This window comes from Tiliqua scincoides, chromosome 3 (assembly GCF_035046505.1).
Source record: "Tiliqua scincoides isolate rTilSci1 chromosome 3, rTilSci1.hap2, whole genome shotgun sequence".
Taxonomy (NCBI): Eukaryota; Metazoa; Chordata; class Lepidosauria; order Squamata; family Scincidae; genus Tiliqua; species Tiliqua scincoides.
In genome coordinates, this window is record NC_089823.1 from 127,949,566 (window position 1) to 127,975,511 (window position 25,946).

Consider the following 25,946-nt stretch of genomic DNA (forward strand, 5'->3'; position numbering starts at 1 on the left):
TGTAAGTGTGTGTGTGGGGAGTGGGGAAGGCAGCGGGGGCAGGGGAAAGGCAGGGACGAAACCCCCAGGATAGTGTCACCAAGGGGGGGCGCACAGGGGCTGGCATGTACTTACCAGTCCCTGTAGTAGCCTCCCAGGGATGTGGGGAACCTTGCATGACCCTCTGCAGAGCTCTCCAACCTACAGAAAATGAAAGTGGAGTGATCGCACCCCACCTCCAGTTTGGGAGCCCTGTAGAGGGTCATGCTGGGCTCCCCACATCCCTCTCAGGAAAGTGTGGTTAGGATTGCAGCCTGAAAGGCAAGTGCTCATTCATTATGTTAGGAATGGCTCCGTGTCACTTTAATGTCACATGTGTTGGGAGCTGCATGTGACCCATGTCTTGCCTCCTCTCTCCTACCGCAACTTTCCTGGCACTCCAGATTCCTCTGTTGCCTTTCCTGAATGGCACATGGAACCACCAAGGAGCTGCATTTTGTAATATCTATTTTCTGTAGGAAAAGAGAACTAGTCTTTTCTTGACATTCTCTTGTGCTTTTTCATTCAACTGCCTCAGTCATTTATTGTCAAGTCATTCAAACCCTCTCACATTTCCTTTCATAACCTACATTTCATCCTTCCTTTAGTGGTTCCCCTGTGAGTTCTGGAATACATGTTTTTTTCTTAAGAGAAGAAAAGCCTTTTCATACCTTAATTTTTGGCGAATATAAAATTAAAATGAAATATGTAGCTAACCAGCTTCATTAGCTGATTAGCCACAACATTTTATGTTAGGTACTTATGCCCATGGATTGGGCAATAAATCTTGAGGATTGCTGGCAGCACGTGGTTGGCTTATGTGCTCTGTAAGTGGCTATTGAGCAATGCCATCATATCAAAAATATTTCCATTTATAAACTGTGCATATAAATGCAGGTAAGTCATGCAGTGGCTTATAAAGTAATATCATATAATTTGTGGTCAGAATGTTCTTATTCTTAAATGACTGAGTGAACTCAGTCCTGTTCTCTCCCTCCATCACCTCTTTCCCTGAGAATCAGGACAAAAGCGCTATTCATAAATGTGAGAAGATAATGACGATGGTGTTGGCTGGGCAGATGTTTCCACTGGTGACTCATGGTGATGGATTTCTAACAGTTGACTAGTCTGCGAAGAAAAACAACCCCTGACTGCATAAGTCACTTTCTCCCAATGGACACTTGGTATTGTGATGTTGGAATTGTGCAGTGATTGGGAGTGAGTTGTTCCCTTGCGAAAGTTTTCCCCAGCTCAAAACACCAAGAACACCAGTGGTTTTCTGCCACTGAATACTGCAAAGTGAAAATAGTATACCCAAGAGATCATTGCTGGACAAGGGAGTGTTTGCCTTTGTAGTTATGCCTTTGTGGTTGGTGTAATGATGCTGGGTGGCTTTCAAATAACTGAACTGATAAAAAAAAAGGGAAGGTTGTAGTAGAAATAGAGAAACATGTGTGGGGGGAGGGGATGAAATACAGTTCTGTTCAAAATGAACACTCTGTCAAAAGTAGGCCTTGATCCAAGTTGACATTTCTCCCTACTTTCTCTAAAAAAGAGAAGACAAGACGCAGCACCATACTGATAAAGAAATCACTTTCAGATGAAATTCAGAACTAAATCTGGACTTTAGTGTCAGTGGTTATGGCTCATTTTGATTAGTTCAATTCTTAAAGTTTCCAAAAAAGTGTTTGTACAAAAATTAAGTTACTCTTTCTGAAGAAATAATTTGTGTATTTGCAAAACAGAATGAAATACAGGCAAATGCAATTGCTGCATGTGTGAGGGATGAACAGGAATTGAGCTGATGGAATACAGGTGTCTGCTGCTTAACAACAGTTCGCTTAATGATGGATTTCATATATGAGGGTGGTCAAAGCTGTTATGACGGAGGTCAAAGCTCTTAATGAGGCAATCTTGTCTCCAATAACCTGCAGCAGAGTGTCTGTTTACACAACAAAGAAGCTCTTAATGCAAGGAAGAAGCTATCAGTCTCCAGTAGCCTGTGCAGCCAGCTAGTGTCTAGCAGGGAGTGTCTGTTTACACAAAAAGGCAATAGATTGGACTGAATGTTCACTTAATGACCTAATCGCATAGCAATGGGATCAGAGAACATATCCCTATCGTTAAGTGGTGTCGTTAAGTGTACACCTGTACAGTAAACTGTTTATTGTAACAAGGTTAGAGACAGCAATGTTCTCAAAGGCTGCAATCCTATGCATGCGTTCCCCAGATTACTCAGTGGGACTTTCCCACTGAACTCAGTGGGACTTCCACACATGCACAGGACTGTATTATAAGAAAGTTGGTTGGTCTGATCGAGATCTTGTTTTACAACAGTATTCACACTCACTTTTTTGTCTTGCTGTTGTCTGTCTGTTGTGTACAAACAGGTGCTGCAGATTTTTGAAGCCTACAAAAACAACAGTGGGACACCAACATTGGACACTGTGGGCAACGATGCCTCTCATTCCACCTTAACACTCTGAAGAAACTAACATCTGCAAACAGTCAGTTCTTCTGATGCATGGAAGCTAAGAACATAAGAAGAGCCCCACTAGATCAGGCCAGAGGTGCATCTAGTCCAGCTTCCAGAAATTTGTCCAATCCCCTTTTAAAGGCATCTAGGCCAGATGCCATCACCGCATTCTGTGGCAAGGTTCCACAGACTAATTACACACTGGGTAAAGAAATGTTTTCTTTTGTCTGTCCTAACTCTCCCAACATTCAATTTTAGTGGATGTCCCCTGGTTCTGGTGTTATGTGTGAGGGAAAAGAGTGTCTCTCTCTCCCTGCATCATTTTGTATGTCTCAATCATGTTTCTCCCTCAGGCGCCTCTTTTCGAGATTGAAGAGCCCCAAACGCTGTAGCCTTTCCTTGTAAGGGAGGTGCCCCAGTCGAGTAATCATTTTGGTCACTCTCTTCTGCACCTTTTCCATTTCCACTATATCCTTTTTGAGATGTGGTGATGAAGAACTGGACGCAGTACTCTAGGTGTGTATTACCACTTACCACACCGCTGATTTGTACAATGGCATTATAATACTGGTTCTTTTATTCTCAATACCATTTCTAATATCCCAAGCATGGAATTAACCTTTTTCACTGCCGCTGCACATTGAACTGACACTTTCGTTCAACTTTCCACCAGCACCTCAAGATCTCTCTCCTGATCTGTCATAGACAGCTCAGAATGCAGTAGCCCTGTGATTCTTGAACTTTTTACACCAGAACACATTTTTTTAGAATGACAATCTGTCAGAACTCACCAGAAGTTATGTCATTAACCTGGAAGTGATGTCATGGCCGGAAGTGACATCATCAAGCAGGAAAAATTTTAACACTCCCATATGACAAAAATCAAATCAATTAAATAAGTAAATTAAATGTTTATAATAAGTATAACATGAAAAATTTATTTAAAATAAAGAACTCTCCTAGCCCTTCCAAGCAGTTGCTGATCTGTTTAAAAAAAACAACTCCCCAAACATCCCAAATGCAGTCACATACCACAAACCAATATATTAAAAATAAAATACACATTGAAATGAATTGGGACCTACAATTTGAGAAACACTGCATTTGCCTATATGTGAAGTTGTGATTTTTGCCCCAATGTGTGTTACTTACATTGAAATGCATCTGTGATTTTGCTGCCCATTCTCCTAGTTTGGAGAGATCTTTCTGGAGCTCTTCACAATCTCTTCTGGTCTTCACCACTCAGAAAAGCTTAGTGTTGTCTGCAAACCTGTTCACCTCACTGCTCTCCAGGTAATTTATGAACAAGTTGAAAAGCACCAGTCCCAGAACCGATTCTTGGGGTACACCACTTTTCGCCTCTCTCCATTGAGAAAATTGCCTTTGACACTCACTCTCTGTTTTCTGGTCCTCAACTAGTTCCTAATTCATGAGAAGACCTGCCCTCTTATTCCCCGACTATGAAGTTTTCTCAGCAGCCTTTGGTGAGGGACCGTGTCAAACACCTTCTGAAAATCCAGATACATAATATCCACAGGTTCTCCTGCATAGACATGCCTGTTGACCTTCTCAAAGAATTCTAAAAGATTTGTGAGGCACAACCTGCCCTTACAGAAGCTGTGCTGATTCTCCCTCAGCAAGGCTTGTTCGTTTATGTGTTATAAGATTTTATCTTCGATGAGGCATTCCACCATCTTACCTGGAACAGATGTTAGCCTGACTGGCCTTTAGTCTCCTGGGTCTCCTGTCCTTCCTTTTTTAAAGATCAGTGTGATGTTTGCTGTCCTTCAATTCTCTGTCACTGTGGCCATTTTAAGGGACAAGTTGCATATTTTAGTCAAGAGATCAGCAACTTCAATCTTGTGTTCCTTAATAACTCTTGGATGGATGCCATCTGTGCCCAGTGACTTATTCATCTTTAATTTGTCAATTAGGTCTGAAATGTCTTCTCTTTTAACCTCTATCTGACTTAATTTCTTCAGAGGGGCCATTTGGGCAGTGGTATCTGCCTGAGGTCTTCTGCCATGAAGGTAGATGCAAAGAACTCATTTAATTTCTCTGCCACCTCTAAGTCTCCTTTTATCCCCCCTTTACCTCCCTTAGCACCAGCAGGCCAACCACTTCTCTGGAAGGTTTCCTGCTTCTAATATTTTTAAAGAAGCTTTCATTACTCCCCTTAATGTATTCATTCATTCATGCCATGCATTCATCAAAGTCTTTTGTGGCCTCCTGTATCATCTTCTTACATTTCTTTTGCTACTGTTCCTTTTTATTTTCCTCATTCGGGCAAGACTTCCATTTACAGAAGGAAGCTTCCTTGCCCTTTACAGTTTCTCTAACTTTGCTCTCCAGCCATGCTGGCACCCTCCTAGACTTAGTTGAGCTTGTCTTCCTTTGTGCTATACACTTCCCCTGGGCCTCTATTGCCATTGTTTTAAACAGCCTCCATGCACTCTGGAGAGATTGGACTCTTTTTACTCTTTCAATTTTTTTCTAACTGGTTTCCTCATCTGAGGTAAGTTCACCCTTTAGAAGTCAAGGGTTTGTGTGTCAGATTTGCCTGACACTCTTCCTCTGACATGCATTGCAGAACAGATCACAGCATGGTCAAGGTTCCTCAATGGCTCAGTAACATTTACATCTCTAACCAGGTCCTGAATACCACACAATATTAAATCCAGAGTCACCTGTCCTCTGGTTGGTTCCAGGACTAGCTGCTCAAAGGCACAGTCATTTAGCACAGGAGTGTCCAAGTTTCCTCGCCTTACTACCAAACTCGCACAGATGCTTAACTCGTTCTGCCTTATCCTGACACTTTGTCCCAAGAAGGCCAGTCGCTAGCAGACCCTAGCTTTACACTCTTAGCTAGTTCCTCTCACTTACTTACCCATCCACCCCAGTCCTTCTGGCCGGCACTCACAGGTGACATCTGCAAAGATCAGGAAGACAATAGATGGCTTATTATAGCCCTGAACTACTGAAGCCTGCTGATGCAATTAACCAATTCGCAAGCTCCTGAATGGGGTACCTGAATTTGCAAACTCCTAAGACAGTGGTTCTTGAACTTTTCCAGCCTGAGGCTCCCCTGATCCTTGTGGCCTCGGCTCCCCATTACAACACCTCACCTCAGTTACCCCCAAAATGGGGATGAAGTTGTTATAATTATACACTAGAAACAAAAAAATGCTGCCAGCACTCTGAGGCGGCAATCCTAACCACACTTACCTGAGAGTAAGCCCCATTGAACAAAATAGGACTTACTTCTGAGTAGACCTGGTTAGGATTGTGCCCTGAGTTTGTTAGCAGCACACCTGGATGGTTTTGGAAAGGGAGGGGGGAAGTGATGAATTTGCAGGAGGGGAAGACTTTGTTTTGTGTGTATCTGCTAATTGCAAACTGATGCAAACTGAGACCCAGAGACTGGCTGCAATCCTAACCTCACTTTCCTGGGAGTAAATCCCATTGAACACAATAGGACTTACTTCTGAGTAGACCTAGCTAGGATTGTGCCTTTTGTCTTACAATAGCAGCCAACATTTAGGAGCCAACAACAGTTAATCCTGCTAACTGGTAAGAGGCACTTTTTCAAGTGGGTGCTCCTCTTTTATTTAGCAGGGGGAGAGTAACTGGCCCACCTCCTCCCAGCAGTGTCTTTTCTAGTGGCTGTCTGCTGGGGTTGCATCTTTTTAGATTGTGAGCCCTTTTGGGACAGGGAGCCATTAATTTTTCAGTTTTTCTCTGTAAACTGCTTTGTGAACTTTTGTTAAAAAGTGGTATATAAATACTGTTAGCAGCAGCAGCAACAACAACAACATGGGGAGTACCCCCTCTCCTTCCAGGAGGGGAAAGGGGGATGGCTGAAAAGGAACAGGTATTTTTATTTTTTAATCAATTTTTGGAGACAAAGCTACCAGAGTGGCTTTTTTTCTTTTTTGAAGGGGGAGGAAAAAGAGAAAGGTGAAGATCCTTGGTTAAGCTGACACAGACCCCACGCCTATGTATGTCTCCTCAGAAGTAAGCCCCATTGGAGTCAATGGGGCTTACTCCCAGGAAAGTGTGGAAAGGATTGCAGCCACACAGAGCAAGATTACAACTCACCCCAAAGTAGACGGGGGGGGGGCCCTGCTCACACACATACAGCCCAACATGCAGATGCCACCCATTTCCCCCCCAGGCAAGACGGAGGAATGCCGGCTGGGGCATTTGGACACCCCCTCCAGCAGGCTGGGCTCCTTCCTTCCCCAGTGGAGGAAAGCACTACTTCCCCCCAGTTTGAAGCCTGCCAGTAGCTTGCCCTGTGCTGATGAGATGCAGCACATAAGAACATAAGAACAGCCCCACTGGATCAGGCCATAGGCCCATCTAGTCCAGCTTCCTGTATCTCACAGAAGCCCCACCAAATGCCCCAGGGAGCACACCAGATAACAAGAGACCTCATCCTGGTGCCCTCCCTTGCATTGGTGTTCTGACATAGCCCATTTCTAAAATCAGGAGGTTGCGCATACACATCATGGCTTGTACCCTATAATGGATTTTTCCTCCAGAAACTTGTCCAATCCCCTTTTAAAGGCGTCCAGGCCAGATGCCGTCACCACATCCTGCGGCAAGGAGTTCCACAGACTGACCACACGCTGTCTGCGGACTACCCCACTTGGGGGAGGGAGTGACACCACTACTGGCCAAAACTGTGAAATCTTAGTATTTTTGAATACCATAATATTTTATATCATTCAATGTGATATTTAATGCAGAATGCAGTGAAACAAACTGTGTTGAAATGTCTATATGCTATCAAGCGTTATGGCCAAATAACCAGAAAAGGAAAATACAACTGCCTTACGTAACAAAAAGTGGATTTTCTTAACAAAACTAACCAATGAGACTGATTGTTCTGAGAGCCAATGAGGTGTTATGACATAGCAGGGGACAAATGAAGTGTTAGTATGAGTCAGCTCTCATTTCCATTTATCAGTGCTAATACTAATACTCATTTCCATTATCAGAGCCAATTCAGGGCCCAATCCTATCCAATTTTCCAGTGCCAGTGCTACTGTGCCTATGGGGTATGCACTGCTTCCTGTGTTGGGAAGACAGTCAAAGAGGCCTCCTCAAGGTATGGGAACATTTATTCCCTTACCTTGGGGCTGCATTGCAGCTGCACTGATGCTGGAAAGTTGGATAGGATTGGGCCCTCAGTTGTGTGAGTGCCATCAGGTTGGTCATTGGTTTTTTGTTGGTTACTGATTTGTTTGGTAACCGCTACTGTTATATATTTAAATAAACAAATAAAGTTGATGGGGGTTACATCAACCCCAGTGGTGTGACTGCATTTAAACTGTGTATATCATATTGTAATTCCACATGGTCTGGTATGGAGGAGGAAGTCCTTCATGGGGGTGATGGAATGAACTCTTGCACTGGGTGATGCAAACCCTATTGATGCCTCTACCAAAGTGCCTCCCTGGACCTCTAGTACCACCAAATTCAACTAGCAGGCTGGATCTGCTGCAACTGCCACCTGTATGACCAGAACCAAAGCTGGATTCAGGAGCACTCCAAAATTGTGAACCTGATTCATCAAGGGGAATGCAACCCCACCCAGAACGGGTTGCAAATTGACCTCAGAGTCAGTTTTCCTAGTGATTAACAGCACCTCTGTTTGGTCTGAATCAAGTTTCAGTCTATTAGCCCATACCTGGTACTTCACAGCTGACAGGCACAGATTCAGAACCTCCAGAAGATGCCAGGTGGAAATGAGAGGTAGAATTGATGTAGAGTAGAATTGAGGTAGAGGTAGAGTCATTCACCAGTAAATCTATCAACATCAGTGGAAAGATCTTCTCTCTATCTAAGGAGTAGGTTTTAAAAATAATACTCTTAGGGCCCAATCCTGTCCAACTTTCCAGCACCAATGCAACAGCAATTCAGCTTCAAGATAAGGGAATAAACTTTCCCTTCCCTTGATGAGGCCTCTGTGATTGCTCCACCACCACCACAAGATGCAGTGCAAGCCACCTTGGCATGGCTGCATCAGTGTTGAAAAGTTGGATAGGATAGGGCCCTTTGCAATATCACCTCTTCCCCCTTATGTGTTCCCTAAATTGGAAAGAAGCAGTTGGTAGGGAGGATTAACAGTCCAATCCTACCTAAATTACCCCTGCCAATGTAGCTTTGTCACTGGTTTCTCTTGAGCTTGATTCTAGAGACAAGACTATAGGTCTGAGGGCGATGTAGTGGGTGTACTTCCAGTGTGCAGCAAGGATGGCTGTACCTTTCCCCCTCATAGAGGAAACTCACTGAATGAGGATTTAAGTCCATTTTTGCTGGCTAGCTTAAAAACACAAGCAATGTTACCTTGAATCCATATAAAGTTGTAGTTTCTGTGCAACACATTTGAACAGGGTTTTCTGAGTGCTTTCCTTTACTGGCCTTTTCCAGCCCACACCTTAGCTTGTCACAGAGCTTTAGGATTTTTTCTTTCAGGAGATCAGGAGGTAGAGTTCACAGAAGAGCTGAGGACATGACATCCTGTGTCCCAGTGGGAAGATTCAGGAGCACTATAATTATAGACTTGCTCATTAATTCCTACGCTTGTGTTTCCAGTGGAACATAAGCTTCAGTTCTACTTTGTGTAGTTAGTCAATTAAACAACAGGATGAGGCTATACAATTAGGCTGGCTCACTTAAATGCAATTAACTCTCTACCAGCTTATGTTTCGTCTGCAGGTTTGTGGGAGACCTTTAATTAAGAACTACAAATGTGCTAGACATGGTGATGTAAGAAATATGTACTACTGCAGAGGCAGTGGATGCAACCCTGGACAGTTCCTTGGCTGTAAATGTTTCTTTTAGAAGATCAAACTCTGTGAACTGGGGTGGTTTATCTGGCCTTTCGTGTAACATGTCACTTCTGGGCCTCTTGCTACTGACTTCAGTTTATCTCTGCAAAGACAAAGCAGATAATTTCTACGCAGCCTCCATCATTCAGCTGAATGCTGCAATGTCCAGCTTGTTTAACAAATGAATGGTGAGAATCTACTTACTTCAACTATTGAGTGAATTTCATTTATTTTCTGTTTATAATTGATGCTTCATCCAATCCCTGTACTACCCCTTTCTTGTGTAGTCTTTTAGAGTGCTGTTCTGTGGTTAGCTTTCTCTGTCTCATGATCACCTCTCTCCCTTCTTCCCTTCACTGAAACATGGACATCTCATTCTGTTCCTTTGGCTGCTACAAATTCTGTTGGTGGTTTTTCTTTCCTCCATGCTCCCCACTGCTCTGGATGGACTGGGCTTTTGTTTTCCTCTTCTTGTTGTTACCAGGTTCTTATCCCCTCCTTCCCATTCTCTTCCCCCCCCCCCCTTGCATCTTATACTCTGTGCTTTTATTGCTCCATACAATATTTCTGCTGTTTTAAATTCTCTTTTTGGTTCTCATAGCACTTTTTTTTCCTCTTTCAGATTTTGATTGATGGCTTCCCTTCTTGCTGTTTTCTCTTTTCCTGCTCTTCTTTTGAGTGACTTTAACTTTCACTAGGGTTCCACTTCTGACATTTCTACATGACTGTTCCTATAACCTCTCTCAATGGATTGACACAAGTGCTCATACAGTTGACAGTGTGCTGGATCTTATGCTTTCTGCTTGCTGTTGCTGAAATGGCAATTCCCCCCTTGCATCTCTCAGATCACCATTTAATAATATTCTTTTTAAATTCAATTTCCTACTCTTCCTTTCACCCTGGCCCGTTTTGTGACTTTTAGAGCTCAATCCAGAGTTGGTGCTATCACAAATGTGCTGTAAGGCACATTTGTGCCTCCTACAGTTGTTGGCTACACATGCCCAATCTCGTCTGATCTTGGAAGCTAAGCAGGGTCAGGCCTGGTTAGTACTTGGATGGGAGACCGCCCGGGAATACCGGGTGCTGTAGGAAAGACTTATACCATAGTCTTTCGAGACTGAAGGTTGCCAACAAACCAGGGGCCGAATTCAGCACCCGCACCAACACAGTCTGGTAGGTTTGCGACAGTCTCCCGAGGTCAGTGCGGGGGGTCTGTTGAGGGCACGGGAGGGCAGAATGGGGGTATTCAGTCATGGGTAGTGGGTGGGCTTGTGGGCACCAGGTAGGGGGTGGCGCCAGGGTCCAGCACTTAGGTTGGATCCTAACCCCACTCCCAGACGACCCAGTGCAGTGCTAGGCTGCTTGGATCTGTGCCACCTAAAGTGGTGTTGCAGATTTGAGTAGCTCCATTGGGGCTGCTGCCGTGTTACCCAGGGTAAGGGGGAATTAATTCCGCTTGCCCTGGGCTGAGCTGCAATCAGCCCCAACGCTGCACTGGAAACAGTGCAGGCCTACCTGGCTTCCTGTTCCAGTGCAGGTTAGGATTGGGCTGCCCGTTACACAACACCAGCAAGATCCTAGAACAGATGATTAAACATGAGCATTTTGACAATGATTGGGTGATGTTTAGGAGCCAGCATGGATTTGTCAAGAACAAGTCATGCCAGGCTAATCTCATCTCAATTTTGTTAGAGTGGCTGGTTTTGAAGATTGTGGGAATGTTGTGGACATAGCTTATCTAGTTGTTAGCAAAGCTATTGACAAGATCTCCCATGATGTCCTTGTAGATAAAATTGTAAAATGTGGGTGTCACGTCCCTGGCAGACCCCTACTAGGAGGGCTCTAAGTGTGGGGATATTAGTGGGAGAGGTTGGGGTTTTCTGACTACCTGGTCCCTACAGAAATCACCTGACCCCAGTCAAGGTGGCAGAGCAGTCCTGCACATGTGTGAAAAATCAGAAATGCAAGTATAGGATGGGGGAGATGTAGCTTGGCAGCAAATTGTGTGAAAAGGATCTAGGAGTCATAGGCTGCAATCCTATACATCAGAGATTTCCACAGTGTGTGTCACGATGCCCTGGGTGTTGTGGGATGCCCCTTGCCTGGTCGTGAGACCATGACAAGCCTGCAAACATCAGTAGGCACGACGCAAGCCTGTAGGTCTTTGGTAGGAGGCTCGGCATGGTCAGCAGAACTGCTGCACATGGTTTCCATGCACTTGGAAAGGCCTGCCCACCTGCACCTCTTACTGCTCTTTGCAGATTCACTTCTGGTCACTGAACCCAGAAGTGAATGGCAGTGACATCATTGCTTGACCTGTTTTGCATCATGGGCACTGACATCATGGGTTCTGAGCACTGCATCTTTAACACAAAAGTCATCACGAGCCAGGTAGATTCTGGAATCAGCGCTATACATGCTTTCATGGAAGTAAGGCTCATTTAACTCAATGGGATGTATGCTGAGTAGACATCAACTGTTAGCAGACAACAAGCTGAATATGAGCAAGCAGTGTGAAATGGCTGCAAGAAAAGCAAATGCACTGTAGGGTTGAATTAGGGGAGGCACAGAATCCAGATCACATGAAATAGGTAGTTCCATGCTGTACTGCTTGTCAAACCTCACTTGGAATACTGTATCTGTTTAGGGTTCCATGTCTCAAGACAGACATTGATGAAGTGCGGCGGGTTGAGAGGAGGGTGACTCTTAACATTCCATGATCTCAAGAGTTTCTGCTCATTTCCTTTAAAAACAAAAACAAAACAAAAAAAAACCAATGTGTTTATTGGCTATTTTGCAAACAACATGGCTTGGAATCAATTCAGAAAGATCCACACACAGCAGAGGAACTACTGCAAGAACTTACATAAATGTTAAGTTGAAAAAAAAACACAACTGAATGCATCAGGTTTAAAGCCACGTAAGGACTATAATGGAGCAGGTTTCATTTTATTCTCCTCAGGAGATTCTAGAAAGCAAAGAATGGGAAAAAATTTTTGTAAAATTGCACAAGCCACTTGGGTCTCTATTTGCCCAGCTGTGAAGGTGAACTTTGTTTTGGTTTTAGTTAGAGATCAGGTTATCTGAGGGGTTGAATCTGCATTTGCCTTTGGTTCATCATCTGAGGTGCTGCTCTGCATTCCTCCACCATCAGAGATTCACAGCACAGTCCTATGCAGGCCTACTCAGAAGTTCCATGGAATACAATGGAATATACTCCCGTGTAAAGCTGTGAAGAACCAGAAAGGGCAGAGGAGGGAACACAAGTGTGATTTGCAATTTCATCCTGTGCCCCACCAGATCATTTATTTGTATCTTGATCTTGCCTCTGAGATCCTGTGGTGACATCTCTGGTGAGAGGATCTCAGAACACCTTACAGCACAATCAAAATGCAACATACAATAGAGGGGACAGAACATGAATTTCCACTTCTGCACAGCTGTTAAAGATACCTGCCTTCCTATTGGTCCTATAGGTTTTATATTTACTGTACTTTATAGATTGGGTTGCTAGCATTTTTGGTTTGTATGTTTTCTTCCAGGTAGGGCTTCTGTATCTTTTAAAAAGTGGCTAGCATTGGAACTCTAATTAATTGGAGCCTCAGGCCAAAGGTATGAAAATTTCCCTATCACACCCCCAAATATAGCCTGAACCTCTAATCTTCCACCAGGTGGCAGTATTTAGCTAGCTACCGTGCCTGTTGAGATTGCACTGTTATGGCCAGAAACCTATTTCTTTCCTTGAATGTACTGTATGGGGTTGCTAGCTTTGTGATGCTGGCTCTCTGCTAGTTAAATACAGGCAGCTGCTTAGCTTAGTGACCAGATTAAGGCATAACGAAGTTTCTTTCACGTATTTTGTTTAATCAGAACACACACAAAAACAGGATAAACAGCTGCAATTGAGCCTGCTACTTTTTTAATTTTCACCTCTCTAAGGGGCTTCTAGCAGCTGCATGGCATGCATTGGTGAAGCTTTTCCCCCGTACTTCATCTCCAGGCTTGGAAAAGCTTCACTCCATCAATTAAATGTCTATAAGTCCCGCCGCTGCTAAAGGCACTGGGGTAAGTTAAGCAGAGGCAGGTGTTATGCACAGGGTTGGTTCCCTAATATGAAGGCTAAAGAGCTTCGCTTTTGCACATCAAAGGCTGATTTATTAATGCTGTATGTTGTTTACAGATGAAGAGAAATGTAAGAAATTTGTGTCCTCATCCTTTAAGAAATATTTCACGAAGAACAATGCAGCAATTATCTTTTACCAATTCCAATTATACTAATACTGTACTATAACTAGGGTGCAACAATTCCTCTGTGGCACTTTTCAACTCTCCCCGCCCCCCCAGTCATCAGAGACAGCAGCTGTGCACAGAAGTGGGGAGCTTGCCCCACAGCCTGGCCCTCACTCTGTGCCCTTCTTTCCCGAACCATGTGTGTTGGAAGAGCCCAGGCAGCTACACAGTTGCATCTAGCCCACTGATGTGCCACCATGCCAGCCATCTCCACTTACAGCAGTGTCAGGGCAGTGGCATAGGGCTACTGGGGCCAAGTACTACCTGCCCTACTGTACACTACTGTAGACCTTATTTTTCTTTATTGGTTTATATATTGCCCTTCCTTTGACAAGCACAAAGTGGCTCACAAAATGATTATTGTATAAAGCACTTAACACTTCAGTTATGCTGTTTTACAAATCGATGGTAAGGCCACACCTGGAGTATTGTGCCCAGTTCTGGCTGCCACATCTCAAAAAGGACATAGTGGAAATGGAAAAGGTGCAAAAGAGAGTGACTTAGATGATTGCTGGGTTGGGACACCTTCCTTATGAGGAAAGGCTATGGTGTTTGGGCCTCTTCAACGTAGGAAAGAGGCACCTGAGGGGGGACATGTTTGAGACATACAAAATTATGCAGGGGATGGACAGAGTGGATAGAGAGATGCTCTTTACACTCTCACATAACACCAGAACCAGGGGACATCCACTAAAATTGAGTGTTGGGAGAGTTAGAACAGACAAAAGAAAATATTTCTTTACTCAGCGTGTGCTGAGACTGTGGAACTCCTTGCGCAGGATGTGGTGATGGCATCTGGCCTGGATGCCTTTAAAAGGGGATTGGACAAGTTTCTGGAGGAAAAAATCCATTACAGGTTACAAGCCATGATGTGTATGTGCAACCTCCTGTTTTTAGAAATGGGCTATGTCAGAATGCCAGATGCAAGGGAGGGCACAGGATGCAGGTCTCTTGTTATCTGGTGTGCTCCCTGGGGCATTTGGTGGGCTGCTGTGAGATACAGGAATCTGGACTAGATGGGCCTATGGCCTGATCCAGTGGGGCTGTTCTTATGTTCTTAATCATAAAAAGAAGATGATTCTTGGAGAGCTGGAGATCTCCCTTGGCTACTGTCAATTAAAGGTCTTTCAGCAATAGTGATGGCAAATGAAAAGCCAAGTTTTGTCCTTCCTGATGACCACTGATGGTCTTTTCTTGTAGCAGCAGCATTGTTGGACATTAGTACATGTTAACATTTGGTATTAACAGGTGTTAACATTAACAGCTATTATCATCCTGCCCTAATTATGGCTCATCTACATTTCCTAAGAGTGGGAGCTTCTACCTGGCAAATGGGCTGAATGGATTCCACCTGCTCTGCCCCACTCCCTTGTGCAAGAAGCCTTCCAAGGAAATTGCTACTTAGTTTTGCTAGCAAGAAATCTGAGTTTTGGGTTCTGTAAGGAAGGTGGGTGTATTTGTTGGAAATTATACAAGTAATCCCAGAGAGAGATGTGTGCAGCGTTCATAATTTGGCATTCAATTTGAGTAACAAGCACGGCATATAAAGTGAATAGTTACAACAACAGATTCAACATTGCCAGCTACCTCTAAGTAAAGCCTAACTCAGGATCCATTTAGATATGCTTGATATTTGTAACAGTGGGGTAGTTCCCAATATGCATTTGTATATTGGGGTAGTAGCACTATATGCAACAGTGGTTGAGTGGTGGGAGAAGGTGGACCTAGAATTTTGTATGAATGACTTGATTGTCTATTTATAAATTGCTTTTATATCTGTTGTGAGGTGCCCTAGTGATTTCTGTGGAGGCAGAAATAAAAATGGCTGAAATAAATAAGTATGGTTCAGCAGGAAGACCTCTTGGTTTTCCAGTATTTAATATTATAAAAACTGAAAATGCTATTCATAATAATGTCAAGATCATTGTTCCTATCAGTATGAAATTTGGTGTGGTGAATCCAGTGGAACTGGTGAAGGGATGGCCTTTCCAGTGTTAGAGCCAAAGTCCAATGCACCCTGTGCCATGAAAACATTCTGGGCCAATGTGAGTACCCATAAAGTGTACATGTGACTTCCTTCCCCAAGGATTTGCCTCCCTTACTGGCTCATTCCCCCACCCCAGCTCAGTACCCTTGCTTAGCAAGCAGATAGGGAGACAAACGAGTGGGTGGGCTTGATGACTGATGGATGGGCCTGGTAGGTATTTCTGAAGACCCTGCCTGGTCTGCTCTGTGCAACAACAGATGTCCCGCACCCCTCCTGTTGAACTGGTAGAATTGCTTCAGGTAAATGTTTGAAAACATGTGCTTTGAGTATATTTGTGTGCTTGTCTACTTTAAAGACAAGTGAAAGCTTTTTAGTGTGTGTTCATTTTGCTACCTGAATGAATTTGCTGGACAAGTAGCTGATGGTGCTGCTAGTTGGTTTCTGCCATGGAAGCAACCAGGGTGGGGCAGAAATAAGTTCCCCCTTTCAGCAGTAATGTCAGGAAAATGTGCTAGTAGGTCAATTTTTAAATTCTTATTTTCTATACAGCGCCGTTGTTATACTCCACTTTTCTGAAAGAGAATGGAGAGTAGACACAAAGACATCCATGGCACAGACAGAATGTGAGCCTGGATATTCTAGATCCTGCACGCTGGACTATACTGAGTCTGACCTTTGACACTGAATCTTGAATTAACTGGACAGTAAAATACTGTATCTGTGTGAATTACATGTGTTTAGAAATATATCTCATGGTCTGCAATGCATGAAATCAGCTGAAATGTTGAACTATGGTTTGGCTGATCTGTTCCACCTGTTCGGTTGAGTCAAGCTGTTAATGTCACCAATTGTTGAAAAGATTAGCCAAGCAATTAGGCCTGGGTCTCCCTCTGGATTTCCCAATGAGTTTAATGCAAGTGGATTAGAAATTAAAGAGATTTCAGAGTGAGTTTACGTCATCATTCAGCAAAGAGTGAGGCCTTCCACTGTGGTATGCAAACCTTTGAAAGATGATAGGAATGCTCACTGATTGCATAAGATTTCTGCCCCATTGTCTTAGCTGGGCTCCTTTTGTCACAATTGTCATTCAGCCCTGGATTTCAAAGCAATGAGGCATGAGCATTGTTCCAATTTCAAGAAAGAGAGCTTGAGGCCCAAAGTCCATCTAGTTATGAAGTACAGTACTTAAGTTTGAAAAACTGATGTGCTGCAATAAGCCTATGCGTCGTTACTCAGAAATCATTCCAATTGAGTTTAATGGGGCTTACTGACGTCAAAGGCTGCAGTCTGATGCACACTTATCTGGGAGTAAATCCTTTTGAACTCAGTGAGGCTTACTACTAAGTAGGTGTGCATAGACTATCTATGTGGTAAGTAGTATGTACAACATCAACTATGTACAAAGTTGATGTTGGGGCTCTCAAATGGGTATTCTGACTTATTTACTTTTTTTAAAAAAATGTATAGGATGCTTTTCAATTCCAGTAAATGAATCGCTATGGTGGCTTACAATTTCAACAGAAACATTTTAACATCCAGTAGAACGTTGGAAGAAAGAGAACAGAACAAAAGTCAAATAAAACATAACAGAAACCAGCAGACAGAATGAGCAAAATAAAAGGAAAGAATAGCAGAATGATCAGTGTTGAGCCAGACAAAATAAAAAATGGCAGTTACTGCCTGCTTAAAAGCAGGCAGCAGAGGTGCCAGCCAGGCCTCACGGGCCAGGGAATTCCACAGCCAGAGAGCTGTCGCCAAAAAGGCTGCATTCCATATCCCAACCAGTTACACCTCAACAGGCAGCAGGATGTGGAGCAGAGGCTCAGATGTTGGATGTGGCAGGCTCATGTGGGAGAATGCATTCCTTCATATACCCAGGTCCTAAGCCATATAGGCAATAGGTAATAACCAGCACCTTAAATTATGTTTAGAAACACACTTGGAAGGCCAGTTGAGCTCATGGAACACCAGTAGAATGGGCTGTGACTGATAAGTGCCAAAGCCACCCTAGGTGCTGCATTCTGGACCAACGGGAGTTCTGAAGAATCTTCAAGGGTAGCCCCAATAGAGTAGGTTACAGTAGTCTAATAAGACATGATTAAGGACCCAATTCTATCCAACTTTCCAGTGCTGATGCAGCCATGCCAATCGGGCATGTGCTGCATCCTGTGGTGGGTGGGACAGTTATGGAGTAAGGTAAAGGAATGTTGTGGCTGCATCAGCATTGGAAAGTTGGATAGGACTGGGCCCTAAGGCATGGATTACTGCAGCCTGATGCATTTTCTTTAGGAAAAGCCACAGCTGGTACACCAACGACATCTGGGCAAAAGCAATCCTGCTCACAGCCATCACCTGTTCATCCAGGAGCAAGACTGTGTCCAAGAGCACTCCCAGAAGTGGGCTGCTGCTGCTCCAAATCTCCCCTCACAAGCAAGAAGAAAATTGGGGAAGAGGATGAAGTGAGTAAGAGCCCAGCAGGCCTGAAGAGGTAGCAGGCAGGCCTCTTGTTGGTTCCCTGCAGCCTCTAGTCTGTCCCTCAAGTGGTCATCTCAGTCTACGTCATGGCCAGGCTGAACCTGACCATCTGCATGTTTTGGGAACCACAGCGAGCTGTTCATCTGCAGGCTGGCTCGGCTGGCTACCTTCAGTCTCGAAAGACTATGGTATCGTGCTCTGAATGGTGGTTCTGGAACAGCATCTAGTGTGGCTGAAAAGGCCGATTCGGGAGTGACAGTCCCTTCCACACCGGGAGCAAGTGCAGTCTGTCCCTGGTCTGTCTCCCTGGCTATGGGCCTTCCTTCTTTGCCTCTTAGCCTCAGACTGTTGGCCAAGTGTCTCTTCAAACTGGGAAAGGCCATGCTGCACAGCCTGCCTCCAAGCGGGCCGCTCAGAGGCCAGGGTTTCCCACCTGTTGAGGTCCACTCCTAAGGCCTTCAGATCCCTCTTGCAGATGTCCTTGTATCGCAGCTGTGGTCTACCTGTAGGGCTGGCTATTGTGGTGTGAATGGGACTGCTCAAGTGCACTGAATTCCGATGCAATATTTTTAGTAACGACTGTCATGGGAGTTGGAGTTTACCATGGAAAAAGAACTCATTCAGCATCCTAAATAAGAACAGTGTATTTGTGCACAAGTAGTGGCTCTGCCCAGTCACTGATATTGCAATGGTCTTCCCGCATCGGTGCCAGCCAGCAGTAACAAGACATGCTCTGTGCTGATACCACTACTCATCACCAATCCTTAAGGTCAGCAGCCCATTTCACTAAGGGATCCGGCAAAAGAAAAAGGTAGCAATTCTAACAAGTCGTTTCAGATTCTTGTCTTAACTTCTCATAGATATTTACCCAGAAGTGTGACTCCTTGTGATGTGTCAGAAGCGTCAGTATCTCCGGTCAGTTCACTAATTTTAAGCACTGAATTGGAGTTACCATGTTAAACCATTCAATGTCATAAGCAAGCAAGCTAAAAACACAAATCCCCCTTTATTTTTATTTTGTTAGATGTTTGATAACATTGCTGTAATTTTTAAAGGGATAAAATGATTGCTCATAGGTACAATCATGAAAAAATATCATGCTTAAAAAAGATAACATTCAAGGTTATATTGAACAGGCTCAGAGGAGGGCAACTAAGAGGATGAGGAGCCTGCAAACCACATTGTAGAAGAAATGTTCAAAAGCAGTGGCGTGGTGGAAGAGACAAGGCAGTGATGTCATGATGTCCCAAAAGGCAATGGTGATGGCAGCAGATTCGTGATGTCACTGCTTCCCCATGAATCTCCTTTGGAGGCTCAACCTCCAAAGGAGAAGGAACGAGGAGGCAGCACCATTGCAAAGCTGCTGAAACATGAGGCAGTGGACATACCTGCTATCATGTTGCTGCTGCTTCTCTTGCTGCTGCTATCTTGGCTGGGCCTCACATGGCACTCTCAGTCTGGTACTCAGGGCAGCCCATCCCCCCCCCCACTTGCTAAGTGTTTAAAAGAACCTGGCATGTTGAACCTGGAGAAAGGAATGCTGTGACAACTACCTCCAAGTCTCTGAATGGCTGTTGCATAGAACAGAGCTGGCCTAACCATGAGGCTGACCGAAGCAGTAGCTTTAGAGACAGGGGACTGAGGGGGGTGTCCACATCTGCCTACCCACGCTGTATTGTTCTCTGTCCACTTCCTAGATTGGAAAAGGAAGAAGGGGAGAAGAAGTGTGGAACAAGAGGATGAAGGGGTCAAAGGATGGCTCCCTGTGTTACCTTCTTCCTTTTCCAATCCAGGGGAGGAGCACAGGTTGACAATGCACCATCAAGGAGGAGCAGCATTTGACATGGTCCCTCAGGCATGTCTCAGGCTGCAGCAGGTGTCGTCAGGCCTTGGGCCAGCCCTGCATGGAAGAACGGGAGGACTGGCTCTTCTGTTCTCAAGGACTGGAAACAATGGGTTGAAACTGCAGAGAAGTAGATTTAGGAACAAGAAGAATTTCTTAATGATAAGAGCTGTTCAGCAGAGGAACCGTCTGCCTCATGCAGTCGTAGGCTCTTCCTTGCAGAGGCTGGATGGCCACCTGTCAGGGATGCCGTAGCAGTTGCCTGTACTGAGCAGGTGTTTGAACTAAATGACCTTCAAGCCCCCTTCTAACATTCTTTGTTTTTATTCTTTTGGGCCCTGTTGAATCCCATCTCCCCCCTGCTTGAGATCTGAACCGATTCCTTCATCTAGTTAAAAATTACCTGTAATAGCAATAATTACCAAGGTGTTGTTGCTGGGGAAACATTGCTTAAGAATATAAAAACCATGGCAACTTAAAAGTGCTCTACTTTAAGAAAAGACTTTCATGTCTCGTTTTCATTGTTGTTCTTTAATCCCTTAATATTAATGGGTTTGGGAGCTAATTAAAACTGTGTATCATCAACTTTAATCAGATTGTGGCTGTTGATTATTTTGTCCTCAGAACATTTTGTAAAAGGAAAAATTACTTTGACTTTACTCACTGATCTCTCTAGCTTTTTGAGTTGGTGGATTTAGAAGTGCCCACAACTTTGGCTGAAGTGATCTCTTCTTTGTGGCTGAATTGGGAATTTAAAAAAGAATGGAATAGTCTTAACCCAAACGGGTTTGCCACACCATCAACAATGTTTTTAAATTAGGCAAAGAAAGAAAAGGTCTTAATTTGGCTTTTCTGCCTGGTGTTTTGAGAAGATGCAACCAACAAAAAGGGACTTCTATTTATTTTATTTTTTTAATTCATAGCCTATGTCTTTGCTTTGGGTGATTTTTAAAAATCACAGCACAATAAAAGCCCTCAGATATATTGCCCCACTCTCGTTCTCTTTAATCAGTTGAAAGAAACATTTGAACCACTCCTAGTTCCAGCTCTTGAAAGGCAACCAAAGCAAAAGAATCTTGCAACCCAGTTCTGTGCAGGGTGAGAAATGCTCAAGTCGATTTATTCCAATGGGGATTAGATGTGCCCAAGACTGCTTTTCCCGAGAATGCTGACTTTGATGCTCCCCCTCTCCCATGAAGGTGTTACAGCCACCAAGAAGCCCCGTGAGTGTTGGTTGCCAAACTCCTGTGTTGATGATGTAGGGTAGCAACCATTGTTGATTGCTTTGGAAGGTTCTTACGGAAATTAAGGAAGATGTTACTTGATGATAGAGATACTGTCTTGAGATGTTGGGACATAGAGGTCTCCTGAGACCCAGGGCTGTTGAAAATATAAAACATTCAAACCAATACAATACAAATGACAATAGCAAATGGCATCAGCAGTAAAAGATAGTTGAACTAGGCCCTTGTGATTATTCTAACCAGAGCCAGCGAGAGGAATTTTATCAGGGGATAAAAATCAGAGAATTTTATCAGTTTCTTTTGGCCTCTTCCCCACTCTCTTCAAATGTGAATTTGGTTCTTGTCCCCCTTTTTGACCCTGGACGCAGGGATGACGCACCTGCCTTTCAGAGGCCCCAATTCTAACTAGCTTTGGCAGGTCAGCAAAATTAAGGGACCACCAGACTTTGCTAGTTCAGCCTTGTACGTTTTTAGTTGTTTGTTAAGGCACACTGGCTGCAATGTGAATTACTCTTTCAGAAAAGAGGCTTAGGGCTCAAGCCTGACTAACATCTGATAGTTAAGTATTAGTCATATGAATCTCCTGCAAGAAGACAGACAGTAGCCTGACACATGTGGAAAGTTGACCACACAATAGGAAAATACTGCTGGACAGGGAGCAAGGGAGCATTGCGTTGCCAATGTCTAAGTAGGGAATTTTAGAAAATGTTGTTTCAATGTAAAGGTGGATTAGGAGTTATGAAGAAAGGAGAGCTCCGTTCCAAGAATGCTAAGCCCTGAGGTCAAAGAGCCACGTCAGGATTAATGGTCTCTGCTCTGCCCAAATACACACACACACACACACACACACATCACCATTTTCAAGCCACTCTGTGCACTTGAAGGTATAGGATTTTGCATGTGACGCCTCGTACCATAATAAACTTTTGTCTCCAAAGCATCGCAGCAGAGTTTGCTTTTCTGAAACAGAAACATTCCTGAATAACAATGCAACAACAGAGCCCTTTTCAGTGGCACCCTTCAGTGGGGTGCCGGGGGGGGGGGGGGAGCCGAACCACGCACACTAGCCCCATGTCCCCGCACATGGACAGTTGCATGTTTGGCATTTATCTAAGAAGGGGCTGTGCATGAAAGACTTCCTCCCTGTGCTCTTTTCTCCTGATGCTGAATTTTTTGGATTTGTCTTCAAACCATTTCTTAAATACTTAGATATCTGTTCATCTTCATACACCATATTTAATTGATATCATATATGTAATACAGCATACATAATAAACATTTGACTTTATATTACAAACAACCACTATCTGTACTGATGCATTAGAAACAGGGCTGGATTTTTACCCAAGCTAAGTAAAAGCTATAGCTTAGGGCCTCGCGTTAGGAGGAATTTCTGACGCAGCTGAAATATTTTTCAAATGCTATTAAGAAATCATAAAGATGATAAAGTATTTTAACTTGGAAGTAAGCAAGATTGTTGCTAATGAGTTTTTAATTGCACCTTCACCTATGAATATATGCAAATATAAAACTTTAATGCGTTAGAATAAAACATTTTTTCAGTAATGCTGGGGCCGCTTACTAAGGCATTTTTTTTAGCATGCTGGGGCCGCTTAGGGTTGGGACTCCAGCATGGCTTAATCTTGCCCTAGCTAGAAGACTGATGCAGCCCAAACTAGTGACCCTAAGCGACCCTCTGGGGATGGTACATCTCAGCAACTTGTGCACACTACAGATCAAGACGGGGCAGGTGGAGGAGTGATAGTTCACTGTCTCCCACTGTTGCAGCTGTCCAAAGAGGAAATGATATGGTGGAAGGGGAAATTCTGGGAAGGGGAGAATGTATTGCTGAACTCAACATACACCGCCATCTACTGTCCAGGGATTACTGTGTGGTACCCTTCTCTCGCTTTCTCAGTAGGAAGGTTTTAAAACATTTGTCATCCCAATTGTTTCATGCTGGTGTATCATTAGCTCTAATTACAACCATCTGTACTATTCCTAAGACACTCTGCTGAATGATGACTCAAGCAAGTTGATGCTGGTTACAACCTGGCAAGGATCCATTAGTGGTGTGTGTGTGTGTGTGTGTGTTTTTTGGGGGGGGGGGGAAGCTAGATAACTAACACTCCAACCATATGCATGTTTTCTCAGAAGTAAATCTCAGTGAGACTTGGGTTGCAATCCTAACCACACTTACCTGAGAGTAACTGCCACTGAATCAATGGGGCTTACTTCTGAGTAGACCTTAGAATTCTGCTATTAATTCCACATAAGTATGCCTTGGATTGCAACTTAGCTCACAACTCCAGTCATTCTTGACTTTGCTGTGCAGCTGATGTAGGCCTCTGAAATGAGCTGAAGCCATTTCAGTTTGTCATTTTTTAAAAAAAAAATCCCTGCCTCTGCAGGCCACAAGCAAGTTTAATGTTCAGATTCTTCACCTGAGCTTTTTTTTTGTGGGGGGGGAGGGGGAGGTAGTCCAGTGCATGGGGTAAGGTGCTAGATGTGTGTACATAAACTGAGTGCATGCCCCCTTTAGCACAGAGACCAAGAATAGTTTGTAAGAAAGTCCTTTTCCCTAATAAGGTTGTTCCCCATTTGCCAATTTTATGGATTAGGCATGTTTTGGGAGCATGTTTCTGGGTTGAAGCACACTTCTGCAAGTTCACCTTCAGTTTCAGAAATATATTTTGTAAAAAACAAACAAACAACAAAGAGCAATAGGAAATATCCCTTACAAGAAATAAGAATTTACTTTGTAGAAATGTAATGCATGTTGTTTTGGGATGGCATAAGACCTGCCAGGGTGCAGTCTGGTTGAGGGCCCGCATACATCAGGGTGCACTTGGCTAGGCTAAACTCTCAGCTCTAGTGGCAGTGCACCATCAGAGTGTATCTGGGGGTGCCAAGGTGGGCCAATGCAGGGCTTTATACTGGGACCCCCCAGCAATCTGATACCACCACTGTGGTTGCAAACTCTTTTCTCATTTCCACACTGCAATCTCTATATAGGATAGGAAGGAGCTGCAAAGACCATAAGCCATTAGTGATCACTTTCCCGGCTCAATATAATCATTGAAATCATGTGACTTCAGATGTCATAAGCTTGACATCATAAGATGTCATAAGACATAAGTTTGCAGATGACATAAGTTTGCAGACGACACCAAAATTTTCTGAGTGGTGAAGACCAGAAGTGGTTGTAAAGAGCTCCAGAAGGATCTTTCCAAACTGGCAGAATGGCAGCAAAATGGCAGATGCGTTTCAATGTAAGTAAGTGTAAAGTCATGCACAATGGGGCAAAAAATCAAAACTTCACATATAGGCTAATGGGTTCTGAGCTGTCTGTGACAGATCAGGAGAGAGACCTTGGGGTAGTGGTGGATGGCTTGATGAAAGTGTTGACCCAATGTGTGGCGGCAGCAATGAAGAAGGCCAATTCTATGCTTGGGATCATTAGAAAAGGTATTGAGAACAAAACGGCTAATATTATAATGCCATTGTACAAATCTATGGTAAGGCCACACCTGGAGTATTGCGTCCAGTTCTGGTTGCTACATCTCAAAAAGGACATAGTGGAAATGGAAAAGGTGCAAAAGTGGGCAACTAAGACGATTACTGGGCTGGGACACCTTCCTTATGAGGAAAGGCTACGGTGTTTGGGCCTCTTCAGCCTAGAAAAGAGACACCTGAGGGGGGACATGTTTGAGACATACCAAATTATGCATGGGAAGGATAAAGTGGCTAGAAAGATGCTCTTTACACTCTCACATAACACCAGAACCTGGGGATATCTACTAAAATTGAGTGTTGGGAGGGTTAGGACAGACAAAAGAAAATATTTCTTTACTCAGCGTGTGGTTGGTCTGTGGAACTCCTTGCTGGAGGATGTGGCGGCGGCATCTGGCCTGGATACCTTTAAAAGGGGATTGGACAAGTTTCTGGAGGAAAAATCCATTACGGGGTACAAGCCATGATGTGTATGTGCAACCTCCTGATTTTAGAAATGGGCTATGTCAGAATGCCAATGCAAGGGAGGGCACCAGGATGCAGGTCTCTTGTTACCTGGTGTGCTCCCTGGGTAATTTGGTGGGCTGCTGTGAAATCTAGGAAGCTGGACTAGATGGGCCTATGGCCTGATCCAGTGGGGCTGTTGTTATGTTCTTATGTTCTTACTTGGTACACATTGTGATGCTGTGGTCACAAGAAGCCCCTGGATGTTATACTCTGGTCAACTGTTGCCCTGATGTATTGTACACAAAAGTGATAAACTATTTTCCAAAGGGGATTTTTCGGGATTGCAACTTTACTCTGAGGACCAAACCAAAAGTGATACTAGTAGATCTATGGTTGATCTCTCAGAAGGTTTATGACACCCCCCCCCCCGCAAAGTATTGAACCCTAATTCTGCTATTTTCTGATTGAAGTTGACCTTCACTGTTATTCTCCATCTTTTCGCAGCCCTCAAAAACAAAAGCAATAACTTGTAGTGTCTGTGACTAATGGTGCAATCCTATGCATTTCTCCTCACTGTGTTCAGTGGGGTTTACTCCCATAGAGTAAGCCCCAATGAAGACAATGAAACTTATTCCTTTTTAAAATTTCATTTATTTATAATAAAGGAAAAAAGAAAAAAAAAACACAGTAAGAGAAGAGAAAAAAAAGAAAAAAAATAACATTAAGGATATGTAAAAAATTATAATAGTGTAACATGGGCGAATTTGAATGTTCTAATTACTTACAGCTTTAGATCTTAATAATCTAAATTTCC

General features: G+C 43.7%; 1 pseudogene; it reads left to right on the forward strand.

Annotated features, from left to right (window-relative positions):
• Positions 1-10,309: 10,309 nt before the first annotated feature.
• Positions 10,310-10,425, forward strand: LOC136646647 (5S ribosomal RNA; annotated as a pseudogene).
• The last annotated feature ends 15,521 nt before the right edge of the window (positions 10,426-25,946 follow it).